The sequence below is a fragment of the Brachyistius frenatus genome, unplaced genomic scaffold, assembly GCF_029030835.1.
Source record: "Brachyistius frenatus isolate BFR_SWC_R1_liver_20210118 unplaced genomic scaffold, ASM2903083v1 Contig_16, whole genome shotgun sequence".
Taxonomy (NCBI): Eukaryota; Metazoa; Chordata; class Actinopteri; family Embiotocidae; genus Brachyistius; species Brachyistius frenatus.
The window spans coordinates 513,772-528,412 of NW_027210615.1; positions in this window are offsets into that span (position 1 = coordinate 513,772).

Here is a 14,641-nt window from a genome sequence, read left to right on the forward strand (position 1 = left end):
GACCTCGATCAAATAACGCATTATTTGATCAAATCAGAAGACAAAATTGTGTACTTGTTCTCGTGAAGTGGGCTGAAAAGCCTGCCATCATTAGATCCAAGACTAGATGAATCCTTTTTTCTTTATTAATCCTTCCTATGAAGATGGGAATAATTGTACACACTTGCAGACAGCTTTTCTTGAAAGGAAGTGTTTCACTCATTTGTGCACATTAAAAGTGACAGAAGAATTTTAAAAATTGCATGCTTACTTTCCAACTTTTGCATGATGTAGGCGTGCTTGTAAAATTTTTCTTTTTGGAAATTTGAATACAGTTCACCCCCGAATTCTAGCATTAAAAAAATGTGGCGGGACAGAGAGTCAGACGTAGTTCAACCATCTAACGATCACTTCAGATCATATCAACCACTCTGTCTCCTTTCTGCCCTCTGTTCTCATGTCTGTCTTTCTCTGACTCATCTACCTGATAGCCACACATCGTATAGCCCCCTATATATTTACTCTGTAGGTATACTGATGTTTTTCAAATCTTCCTAAGCTTTTTATTCTTCAAATTGGCCTATTATATATAATTTTTTATTGTTCCAGTAACGGAACATAAACAATGGCTTGGACATTTGTTTTCTTTCAAATGATTTGGGAACCAGTTTTAGCCTTGAGCTAACCACTCCGTCTCCAAATCAAACAGAAACGAAAAACAACATGTCAAATATCTTGAACATTATAACATTATTATTGCTCCAATAAAAAGACCACAGTTCTTGCCCTTGGGCCAATTCACAACAATACGACTCTAAACATACAGGTGGTTTGCTTAAAATAGGGGCAGGGCCAGTTCACATTTTAAAATCATATTATGCCTCTCTCCAACCCGTTGGCTAAATTGATGTGGACGCTGGCATGTGTGTGACCATCTGAATGTAGGCGGTAATGAATTACACTCGTGAAGGACAGCACTGGGTGGAAGCTGGAGAGAGTGAGGGAGCAGAGGGAGGGACGAACTGAGAAGTGAAAGGAAACATCCGGGGACAGTGTTGCCACCAGTGTTAAAGGCCTCTTTATACAAGCTGCATCTTTGTTTCTATGAACCTAATTCTTGACCAGATCTTTGAAGAGGCTGAAAAACTCACAATAATCACAATTTAGTTCCACTACCCACATCACAGCCCTCATAAAAACAACAGGCCTGTTTGATTCATTTAGGATCCTTTTGTGTTTCTGCTTCTTTCACTCCGTACCATTGATCTGCTGCTGCTAATTGACAACACATTTGAGCGCCTCGCGCTCTTTCTGTCTCGCTCTGCCTCCGTCTCTGCAGATTTGTTTTGATTAGTGAGCTGCCTGTGCCAGCCTCGAGCCGAATGAATGAGTGTTTGTGTGGGTTTACTGAATGGAGACATGGGACTTTGTGTGCGTGTCTGAATGTCAACGCTTTGGAACAGAAAAATGTAGATTCCTCCCGCAGCGATCAAAAAGCCTCCTAATACCCCCACACACTGTTAAATGGTTCTCTTTTAATTTAATTATTTGATTGATTGTGTGATTGGCTGAATTTACAGAAACACGAACCTTGAGACACCTCAGACTATTGGTTACTCCAATCAAACAGATATGAATCTTTGTTTCTTCTCATTTTTTGAAATAGGATCCAGATTAATGATTGGTCCACAGTTCTGACCCCAGAGTGTTCATTTGCTGTCTTCCTCTAACACATAAAAAAATTCCCCTTTAAGAAAATCTACAGAGAGCAACACAACCATAACCCAAACAGACTGTGTGAGGAAATGTGACTAAAATGGAGGCCACTCCAGATGATCTGAGCTTTTGGAGATTAACCTCATTAGAATTTCATTGTCTTCATTTCATACATTTATGTATTTTCTCCATCACAAAAAATGTATTATTTATTTAAATATTTATTATTAATAATGATCTAAAAACTGTTTGCAGGCACATTTGGATGCATTAATTTAAAGCAATTTTTCTAGTTTAAATGTGTTTATATCAGTTCATTAGTAACAATGGCACAGCACAGTGCATATATACAGAATAACCAGTAAGGATGGAGTCCGTATTAATCATACTTCAAGTTATATCTTGGAGTAAATATGCCAAAAATATGTGCTTTAGATTTAAAAAAAGAAAAAAAAGGAAAACTCAAGAGTCATGAATATTTGAAGCCTAAACATTATTTGTACTTGTGTATGTGGCAATACGTGGTCTGAGCAGGTCAAAGTGCAAGCAGATTTTCATGCCAAATACTATAAGTACTAACATTACATTCATCTGCATAACATCCACCCATAGTGCAATCACATTTGTTTGAAAACTACAGTTGTAGTCTAAGGTAAAAAAAAATAAAAATGGACTGAGGTCAACAAAAAGAGCGCTGCGAGAACATGATACCAGAGGTTAGATAATGTGAAAATACTGTATGCTGCCTAAAGCTTCAGAATATGTTGGCCAGTGATGAAAATTATTTGAACTATTTTGTAAATCATTAGATTATTAAATGACTGTATCATATTTTATACACTCATCAGGTGTTTTGTCTGTAAATGAATGTTTAAAACACACATGAGGAAAGAAAGGAGGCTGGGAACACCTGTGATGACTTATTGGTTTGACTTTTTACACCCACTATTGCAGCATGAGGAATACGCACCGTTTACCAGAGTATCTGTTTTTTCTTAGAAGTCCAATTTGTGTGACTTTCTTCAGCTTTGTGCCAAACCCAAATATTTATCCTAATCTAAACCAGAACATGTCGTAGTCTGTGTTAAACCTTAAATCTAACATCAACCTCATCCTTAACCATAAAACCTGGTCTTAGACAGCCCTTTAGAGACATAAGGATTGTCTAAAATGTTCTCACATTTCCAATTCTTCACTCTAAAGCCCTAAAACATGATCTTCACAAAGAATCAAGTGCAAGAGATCCCCTACACACAGACAAACACTCTAAAAATCGCAAATCTGGCTGAAGAACTGTGATTTATCCGATTGTCCTCCACAGTCGCTTCATCTTCACTCTACTTTTCCTTTTTGAGTCAAAATCAAATATTTCAACTTCATACATCTCTCTGAATATTAACCTAGACGTTCTTCAGAACAGTGATTTGTGACTTCACCGTCTGCACTTGTGCGTCTCCCTTTATCAGGACTGCTTGCTTCCCCTGTGCAAAGCCCTTTCACTGCAGGGTCAACTATGTGAGGTGTGCTTGATTTACATCACCAGGCACATCAGAACTGTTTTAACAGTTCAAAAGGAAGCTGCTGGCCTGGTGATTTACTAAGCTTGAGTGCAACTCAAATATTTAAAATATTTCAACTCTGACATTATGCGAATGAATGAAAATGAGGGCTTTCACCACTCGTCACTTCTAGCAGCTCACAGCTCTGCCCTGCAGCCTGGAAGGACAAAGTGAATTAGAATCTTGTAGCAGCTTAGCAGGTATCACATGGTAATGTATTAGTGTGTGTTTGTGTGAGTTTGTATGTAGCTCTAGGGTCCAAAGTGTTGTGCTATTTAATACTTTTGCCAACTGAACATGTTGTGTGCTGCCTGTGGTCATATGTGAGTTGCACTGTGTGTGTGTGTGTGTGTGTGTGTGTGTGTGTGTGTGTGTGTGTGTGTGTGTGTGTGTGTGTGTGTGTGTGTGTGTGTGTGTGTGTGTGTGTGTGTGTGTGTGTGTGTGTATTTCAGCTGTCATTTAATCCATCTTTCCTCAGTTTGCGCATCCACTCTGCTTCTCACAGACCACTCACATTGCAAATTCCTCCACCTTCCCAGGGTCTAGGGGACCCAGGGTGCATGGCTGCAGGGCGTTACCATGGCGCTGGGGTGATGGGGTCACCCCCCTTTGGTACGTCATGAGAGCTGATGGGGTAAGATAGGCAGGAATAAAGAGAAAGACGGGACAGAGAGGAAGAGCATTAAGACACCCATGTTTTTAGCAGTGAACATATACACGTTCATACTTCTGTTATTATGAGAAGCTTCATTGACACGGACTGAGTCCAAATGTCCGGACTTCACCACGCTTGCTGGAGAGATAACTTTGCGGGAACGTTCCCAGGAAGTCAGTGAGAGCTCAGGGCTGTCCAAAACCACAATTCATCCATACCACAAGGGGCTTCAAGTGGACCTACTTTATTAAAATGTTACTACAATCATGTTGGCCAGAAATAATATTCCACATCATGATACAGAAAAATGTAGATATATGCTATTAAGGTAAACAAAATGTCTTATATTGTTGTACTCTATCAGCAAATTGTGCAGCCTCTTGTGGTCTTGCAAGCATCATGTGGTGATGGTGAACACATCACAGTATGAGGTCTGACATATGAAATCCGTGAGGGCTCAGTCTGTAAGTCCAGTGGGTGGGTATTTGGATTAAGCCATAATGCTTTTCATAACATAATGCCTAACCCAAGCCCTTCAAGTTCCCATATTTTACCCTTTTAAAGTGTTTTATTTGCATTCTTGTTGTCCATAAGATGATATTTATGTTCTTTTAAGTACCAAAAACCATCTCATATGGAGGTCTACGAAGAACCGACTTTTTATTTAGTCTGTGCCTTTAAGGCGCATTGACATCAATCTCTAATGATTGGCTGAGTCTTTGCTGAGAGACATATGCCCAGGTTTTTTTCAGTATTGTAGCTTGCTCGCTCAGCAACAGACTTACTGTTCAGTGTTTTCTTCCAGATAAAAGGTTGGACACTTGTTCATGCTGAGGGCGGGCATATGACACGAACATGAGCACACTTATGGAAATCTAAATGGCACAGTTGCTGTATAAAGGCTGTCTCTATTTTTCCAGGAACTGAGCATTTTTACTCTTTCATGGTATTTTTATACATGCTTTGTAATAAAAACTCTTAAGGTCTAGAACTCAAATGCATCCTCACAACGACGGGCGCACAACAGCACACACACCTACCTCCTGTCACCCTCTGAGTCTGAAGGGAGAGTTCTAGTTTCACTCTGTCTAAGCTTGACATGTTGCCAAGCTGAAATCTTTTCTTTGGAAGGTGGGTTGCTTTTCCAAATTAGGCCCCTGAGTAGTTAGTCATTACATTCAAACCAAACAATTTCTCTGGGTTACTGAAGAGTCTTTTTCTAAGTGTAAGGATAGAAGGTGTCGTTTATCATGCAGATGAAAGCAGAAATGACAAAGATAAAATGCTTGATAAAATCGAATATGAATTAATCTGACAAGAAATTCAGCCTCTCTTCTGTACAACATAATGTAAATATTGATGGTTAATATCAGCCAACAGTCTTCTATTCACAGCTAGTAAAAGACAAATGTGAGCATGTCAGAGGACAGACCTTTGAGATAGTCATGGTTTAGGTCATCATTGTGTCTCGCTATACTGTGTACTTTAAGAATGACTAAAGAAGATCTATATCACTGTTGCCGTGTTTTGCTGTTTGTTTCTGCTGAAACTGTAGTCGACCAAACGTCAGAGTTATAGCTGTAAGATGTATCGCAGCCGATGGCTTTTAAAGGCAGTTTGTGCCCCATGATTACAAAGTTGAACTGAATAATGGATGCTGGGGGAAAATATAGTCAGCCTTTTTGTTAAATGTCTTTCAGCATTAACGTCCACTTTCAACATTTACCTCTCAGGTTATTTACATTTCCTCTCCACCTCATCCCCCGTGAGGATTTGTTGAGTAAAGGATAACAGTTCTTTGTGCTTCATTGACAGAGCAGGGATTTAAATGTTCTGTCTTCCATTGAAAATTATATTTAATGAGAGGACTTTTTGAAATTCAGCACATAAAGATGGCTTTTGTCCTTCTGCCACCCCAACTAGCTCCTTTTTAACGGTAAAGAGCTGCACTGGCCTGGCCTGGCCTCGCCGACTGTGGATAACAACTTCAATTTACTTCGCTGTGAATGCAGTCTGCGAACTCGGTTCGTATTAGCGTTTACACAAACACTCTAAAAGGTGGCCCTATCACCGACCAGTGTCGGTGCTTAAGCACATTTTCCCCGCCCCCCGTTCACTGTGGTTGGGTGGCTGGTGACAATGACGAGTGCAGCGTTAACATGTGGAAAATAACACTGAACATTTAGCGCTGAGCGTAGGATAAATGTTCAGCTCCGCGCCACGCTGCTGGTGTTCATTAAAAACAACTTTAAAAAAATTGGCTGCGCTAAGGAAACAATGCTTTTGTGGACACGGTATGTAGTAGCAGCGGTAGCAGAGTGTCTGCCGGTTTCGGCGCATGTTGATTGGTTAAAATGAACCTGAGGTCTACGCCGAGTAGGATGGAACGTCTGCAAACAATTCCAGGCTACAGACAAGGTCTGCACATCTGTTTACCCTGACCACAAACATCAAAGTTAAAGGTCCTCTTGAATTATGTTGATTTTGCCACTCTTGACCACATGTTGGCTGAACGCAAAAGGAAGTACAGTCATTTTTCTGTTGATAAATGACTGAAAGCTTGTTGTGTAAAATCTCTATTTCCTAATTTATCTCCTGAAAGAAATATGGGGAGTAAAGACTGCCGGTTTGTCACATGACCTACTTGATTCCTTGCTCTTGAGTTTTTACAGGCTCATCACACGTATTTAATGTCCCGAAACACGTAAATCATGATCGATCCACAACAACGAGTCTTGTCCTGTTTCTCTCATGTCTCTTTCACTCGCCTTCTCTTTTTTTTACTTTTCCTGTCCGTGTGCTGCTTTTCTGTAGATTTATTACAGAGGTTATCTCTGAGTCAACATGTGTTTTCATGTATCAGCTCTCCTTTTTGTATGAAGCACACGGTAAGAACATACAGCAGTGACATCTTATTTATGATCCACAATTGGCCTGTTTTTTCTCTTCCTACACACACACACACACACACACACACACACACACACACACACACACACACACACACACACACACACACACACACACACACACACACACACACACACACACACACACACACACACACACACACACACACACACACACACTTGCTGAGAGACAGAGTGCAGACAGTTGGGATGAAGGAAAGAGATGAGAAGTGTTGAAGATATATGACTGGTCCCGTCACAGCTAATCCACATATAAACACACTGTTATATACACACTTGTACAACATTGCTTCTATTGGAATAAACAGAATGTAACTGCAAGTGTATGTTTTTGTGTATATTTGATGTTTAAAAATATATAGATATGTGATGAGCAACAGGGAAATTCTATCTACCTATCACTGACAAACTGACCTGTGTGATTATCTCTTGGGAAGAGATGTAGTGTGCAGCCTTGCCAATGACAGGAAAGCATGGGAAGAGCTCATTGTACAGTAACGTCTCGGTTACTGGGGAGAAAAGTGGTGAAGAAAGACACATGCTGCATGGTTGGTGTAAACAACACAACTGTGCATTGAAAACCCTAATGAGCTTTGGAGCTGATGTAGCCCCCATTGTGATGTCATGAGCACATTTTAGATAAATCCAGATGTGAATACTGAGTCATAGATTTTTATGCAGTTTTTAAACCACAATAGCCTTGAACAGTTGTCAAGGTTGATAATAATGTGATATTCTTGAACCTCTGAAAAGGTTTTGCACTTCCCTTTTGTTAGAGCAGAGAATGTCAGGAACACAGACCGCCTGGAAGTGGTGGATTAACAATCCCACTTGAGTGCATGTCGGCAGGGCTGTGGACCAATGTTTCTGTTTTTTGTGAATTATATTTTCAATCTGACCCTCCGTCTGTTGCATTGTCAAGAACAGAAAATCTCACTTTAAGGGAATTTCATCAGATTTGGCACTAATGTTCACGTGGACTCAAATATGCACTACTAATATTTTGGTGGTCAACGATCAAGTTCATTGTTACTTTATGTCCATCCAGTTCTTATAAATGGAAAACTGTAAATCAGAACATTTGGTCAGATACTAAATTGTTGACACTAGTCTTATGTGTCCACGTGGAAACTGTGGTCATTATTTCAATCTTCTGTGCTGTTGGGGTGAAAATGTGTGTTAGCATCCACACTTTAGAGTTCTTAGCTTCTATGCAGCAACATCCATATTTGAAGCTTTGTCGACTGACATGGCAACAACTTTGTGTCTGTCAAAATCAGTTTAAAAAAAAAAAAAGAAATACCCTCAATGTTTTCACTTCATATATTATATGATTCTGGACAGACCAGGATGTCAACTGCAGCTTAACTGGTTGGTAGAGACACACAGCCATGAAGCAATAATTCCAGTAATGGTGGAATAATGGCATTGAATTACTGTTTACGTTATTAGTGACTGAAATTAAGTCACGCTTATTTGTATTTTCTCTGGAGTGCTTTTGTACTTTAAGAATTTTACTAGGCCACCAGAGTCCACCAAAGGAGCAAGAATGCCCTCTTGTAAATTCAATGTTGTCTTATTCTACTACACACTTACACAACAACAAAACTGTCTGCTTTTCTAGATGAAAATGTGACCTGTGGCTGGTTTGACCTTTGAGTGCCTTATAAAATGTCATGTGAAAGTAATGTCACTGACTGGTGCTACTTACACTTGAGTAATTGGTAACTTCATGTTATTGTCCTTTCAACAAGTAGTATGTAATTGCTTTACACTGATGTTTAACATGGTACAGCCTGACAGGGTTTATACCTAGGCTTTTGCTTTACCGCCTCTGCTCCACATGAACATGATATGTGGGATTGTGACCCGTTGGTTTCAAGATGAGCTGACTCGGCTCAAAGCCATGCTCCAAGGCCAAGCTAAGACAGAGACAGGGCAAACTCCAATCGGTGTCAACAGCAAAACCAAAACAGTGGGAGGATTAAAGGGTTTTAAACCTGATATGTAACAGTCAGTTTTCAACACAATGGAGATGTGTCGTGATTGTGATCTAATTGCTGTGATCTTATTTGTGTTAACCTTTGGCCGAAATACGAGTCAGGAATACAGAAACTATCCAACCAGACCAAAATAAATGTGGCTAGAGACGAAAACATGTCCACAGCATCTATGTGGTCTTGACATGTTGCAGTGATGTTGGAGCCTCATTGCGTGTGTTCAGTGTCTCATCTCCCCTGCGGTTGGACATAATGTCAACTTATTTACATAAACATGACCATATATCATAGAGTCATGGTCAGGACATGTGTGTGTGGATGTGATGAAGGCAAGTGGGACTTGTGTGTGTGTGTGTGTGTGTTTGCTGTAGGTATCTCACATTAGACTTAACAATTCCATGGCCTTTCCATAGGCCTCTATAGTGGTGCTTCACTTTTCTCTCTCTCTCTCTCTCTCTCTCTCTCTCTCTCTCTCTCTCTCTCTCTCTCTCTCTCTCACACACACACACACACACACACACACACACACACACACACACACACACACACACACACACACACACACACACACACACACACACACACACACACACACACACACACACACACTTCAGAGTACATTACGTTGGCTTACTTTAATTTCCTGGAGACTTACCATGACCCCAACTGTAACTAACCTTTGCCTAAACCTAACCTTAACCTTAACCTCAATCTTATGCTAACCTTAAGACAAAAATTAATGATTTACCTTACAGGGATTAACTTTTTGTTAGCAAAAGGGAGGCCACAATTTGACCATGTCAACTGATTTATGTCCCCACAGCATGAGTCCAACTAACACACTAACTGACTTGCACACACAAGGTAGTGTTGATTACCCGTGTCTAAACACAGCGTGTTCGATGAGGGTCGGCTGCAGCCTGCAGGTAAAGAGTAATTGGTTCCAGATTTCATGCTTGTGTGTGTTTGTGTGTGTGTGTGTGTCTGCTTGGGCACAGAAATGGTCAAAAGTGCAATGGTAGTTACTTAACGCTGTGAAAATGGAGGCTGATCGTAAACTGTAACAATAAATGTTGTTCCTTTTATTCGAAACGCTCCTGCTCTTTCCCTTAATTTGTTTCTTGATCTCTTTCCATCTTATTTTTAATTCTGTTCCCACCCTCTATTTTGATTCTTTATTTTTAGTTTATTACCTACAGCAGACAATATCTTAGCAATGTGCAGTTTTTAATATAAAAAACAAGCATATATATATCTATATCTATATCTATATCTATATCTATATCTATATCTATATCTATATATATAAAATAAATTATTCCCTCCTACCTTTTCCTTCTGTGTATATAAATGTGGTGGATGTCTGTATCTCCATGATCTTAAATTACAACCACTACGCTCACTTTACTAAATATGACCCGTCACGTAAACGTGGAAACCCAAACGGTTTTAATCTCACGCCATGCTTCACCTTTCGAGCTGAACACTGAACCACTGAGTCGAATTCCAAACCTGTCACTTAGGGAATCATATTTGACTTGACCCTGACTTTAAACTGACCTTCGTTCCTTCTGTTAAAATGTGACCTTCAAGCCTGTGGATACACACGTGTCAAAACAACATTTATCACCTCTGAAATTCCCAGAGCGCTGTCCTCATTTCTTTTCATCCCTCCCTCCTGCCTTCATCTGCTTTCTCTTGTGGATTCCTTTCTCCCCCAACTATCCCCCCATTTTGTCTTCTCCCGTCACGATCCTCTTCAACTCTTTCCCCACATTGCAACAACAAACCCACTGAGTCTTATAAGCATGTATTTTACTTATTTCTTTTCTTTTCTTATTAGTAAAAATACAGATTTTCTATCCTGTAGATAAACATATGTTGTTTTGCTGTTTTCTACCCAAACTATTAACTCATTTTCCAGGGCTGTCACAATAAAAACCTTTAGGTTGTCTGATGATATATGTTTGCAGTTAATAGTGAAACAATAATGAAGATAACTCTTGATTATTATTGATACAAAAGGAAACCTTTTGCCACACATCTTTTATTTTAGTTCTCATCCCTTCTCCTTCTTCTCCTTTTCATTGTTTTGTCTCATCTCTTCAGACCTCTTCATTTCATTCTCAACAATTATCTTCCTTTTCCCATTTTTTATCTTTTCTTTTTCTTTATATTTCAAATACTCCTTCCTCTTGACTTTTGTTTCACTGTCTCTACCCTCTGCTCTTCTTCTGCTATGCAAAGACGGATGATGGGGTGATAAATCAGAAGAAGTGAAGTGGTGTGGAAGAACAGTGTTGAGGGTTACTGCCTTGGCTACCCTGCTTTATACGACTCCCACTGGGATGTCCAGATTCAATATACCATCGATGGCTCTCCATCTCAAGTGTCTTCTTCTGCCTTCATCTGCCTCATTTTGGCTTCTTCTCATCCTTTATAACGTTTCTCTCTCTCGGACTTAAGTCTAACAGGTTGGTGCAGAGGTCAGAGTAATGACATCTGAAACCGCAGCTGAGGACCGTTTACTTGGAAATGGATAGTTTGATTAAATTACAGACATCGGTAGGATAAAGATTTTGCTCAGGCTTAGTTCATGTCAGCAAGAGAAGTGTATAAAACTGGGCCAAAATCAACACCAACTCATGTTGAGAACAAACTTTTAAGAGCAAGACGTACTGCAAAGACATTCAAAAATTCCTTTTAACAGCTGTGGGTGAGTACAAACGTCTTCTCAACTTTCATACGGCCGTAAAAATAGCACATTCTCAAACATGGTGCTGTGTATCGCACTGTCTCATCATTTAATCAAAAGATTTTTTGGAAATATATCAGTGATTGATTAAATGCTTAATTTACTTTTAGCAGATTACAAGGAAGCTGAGTTGAAGGAAAGCCGTGTGGCATTAGACAGATGTTACCAGACACAGATTCACTCTATGAATATCTAGTTCTGACCACCTGCATTGGGGATTATTGTTGTCGTTAAATCCTACTCCGAATAGACCTCGGGTTAATTTTGCCTTTAATCAATCGGCATTGACCACAATATGACGTATGTTGTCCCCTGAAACTCGCCAAGCTGTAAACAACAGAGACCCTTCCTCACAGGCATTGTTTTTGCTCCCGCTTTAACTCCTTAATATTTTCTTGTGGTGCTGTTTGTATCACGTCATTTAGCTCTACTCCCGCCGCCATTATTGCAATTATAGAACCACTTGACTTAAGTATCATCACTCTTAGCCACTCCCACTGGTCGCTGAGTGGTCCACTGTTCGGAGTGGCTGGGCAAACCTTCAGGTGAACCGGGTTTCTAGACTCTAATCACAGCGAAGACTGAAGCTGTGATTGGCATGCGGGTGGAGCCAGGCTGGTGTGGCATGTTGTTTTTAGAAAAGATAGACACTGTAAATCTTACTGGGCTAAAGGAAAGTGTGCAAAACTTCAAGCAATTTGTCTGCTCTGCACTAATAACAATAGCAAATAGGGGAGTTAGCACCCATTTCAATTTCCCTTGATTTCAAATTCATCTCATAAAATAAAGTTTATAACAGTAAACATCCTGGAGAGAAGGACTGATGAACATTTTGAAGGCAGGCTGAGCTGAATGTAATTAAAGGGAACATTATGACTTCTAAAGTGTGCACTTAGCTGAAAAACTAGTCCATGTTGCCTTTCACATCTTAACAAAAAACTCCAACAACAACCCTCCTACCCTTGTGTCTCTTGCTGTGTAACATAATCTCTATAAACTTTGCACATCCAACTCCTTAAAATCCAGCATGTCAGAGCAGATTCACAATGAAACCCCCTGAGCTGCGGTGAGGACAGACTTTGTGATTTAACCAGAAGAAATTATACTATTTTTAAACAAAAGGTAGATGAAATGGGATATGATATAGTAACGAGGGGGTATGGGGAAATGATGCCAATAGCTCCAGTTCCCTGAAAGATGTCTGAATGAACAAGATATGAACTTAATGACAAATATATTAAAACAATAAATCCTTAAGGCGATAAATTCTGCTTATATAAGGTTTATTAATATAATAAATCTGAATCCAGAATAAAATGCGAAAGAAATCTGGATAGATTCAGAGATTGAAATCACTGTTGAGCGGCACAAAGTCGCCGCAAACAAAAGAAATATGGAGCAGCAGCAGCTTCATATGTCCAATATAAGTTCTTTGACTCTTGGGGCGTAAATCGGCTAAACTAATTACTGATCCGGTATGCAGGACTGAAACCCAACAAAACTGTTCCCAAACCCTTTAAAAATGCCCCACAGGACTGAGAAAAACACCAAAGAAAGCATGATCATGTTTCTGAAAATGTGATTAATGTTAAAAATGTTCAAACACACAGTAAATCACCCCCGCTCACTGTCCGACATACCTGCAGACTTAAAGCAGCAGTGGGAACTGTCGATGCTTTTGTTTTAACTCTGTGTGTGTGTGTGTGTGTGTGTGTGTGTGTGTGTGTGTGTGTGTGTGTGTGTGTGTGTGTGTGTGTGTGTGTGTGTGTGTGTGTGTGTGTGTGTGTGTGTGTGTGTGTGTGTGTGTGTGTGTACATTGTACAGTATATGCCTCTACAGGAGAAGGTCAGGTATTTTCATTAATGTCTAGAGAGTAAACATACAGAGTCTGATTCTTCCTGCTGGACTGCGATGGAAAGATCACACTGAAAAGCTCTTCTGTTTTTGTGTAAATTCTGAATCCCAACAGAATCTACCAGGCTTGTAAAAAAGGACTGTGAGACTATCCTGCTTCTCTCATACACAAATAAACACTTCGGGAGGTTTCTGCCCCTTTGCGTTGTGTATATATAAATGCTGGTAAGAGCTTAAAGGCAAATACCAGCTGAACTTGGAAAGGCACATACCAGCTTTGAAATTTGTTATTCCTGAGTCTCTCGGACAGACTCGTTCAGCCTCTGTGAACATGACAGAACTCTTTTTCTAAAGCCACAAGAGCCAGAGGAGAGGAGGGAAAAATGTAATGTCATAAGGATGTATAACCTGGAGCTGCTCTGTTGGTACTAATGACAGATTGACTCTGTGGGAAATGCTTGTCCGAACTTCTTTCAGTGGGGCTTCTGTCTACAGCTGTTTAAACTGAAGAGTGATCCTCAGACACAGTCGGTCTGTTAACTGGGTGAAATCACATGTCTGAATTGTATTGGTAGAGTATGTACACACTAGTGAGCTTGTGAACTAATATTAAGCACCGTTGGGAAGGCTATTTGAAATATAATATGTTATAGATTACAAGTTACTCTGTTTTAAAAGTAATACGTTATATAGCTATTTTAATAACTTCATCAAAGTAATGTAACTTATTACATTTGGTTAGTTTTTGATTACTTTTCAAACAAATGTTTTAAAACTTGGCAATAAAGCTAAAAAGCCCTAAGAAATCAATATAAACCTCCCAACAGTACTCAACCGATTACTGTTAAACTTTAATTAAACATTCTTCTATGTAAAAAAAAAAAAAAAAAAAAAAAAAAAAAAAAGGCGTTGGTTAGTTAGCTAGAAATCAATATGTCATGAATGGAGATTAAACATTAATTTGAATCTAATGGACCGGCAATGAAGATGAAGCATCCAGAACACATATGGTGGGGTGGGAGACACTTTATTTTACGTGACGGACTGCGGTTACCTTAACCTTACCTGTGGATGTGTCCTCAGGTTTGACATAGAGGGTTTCGATGACACCATTTTCACACTGTACAGTAATGTTAGCCTGTTTTTTTCTGCTTAAGGACTGAAAATATTCTTTCATTTCTGACAGTGAAGCC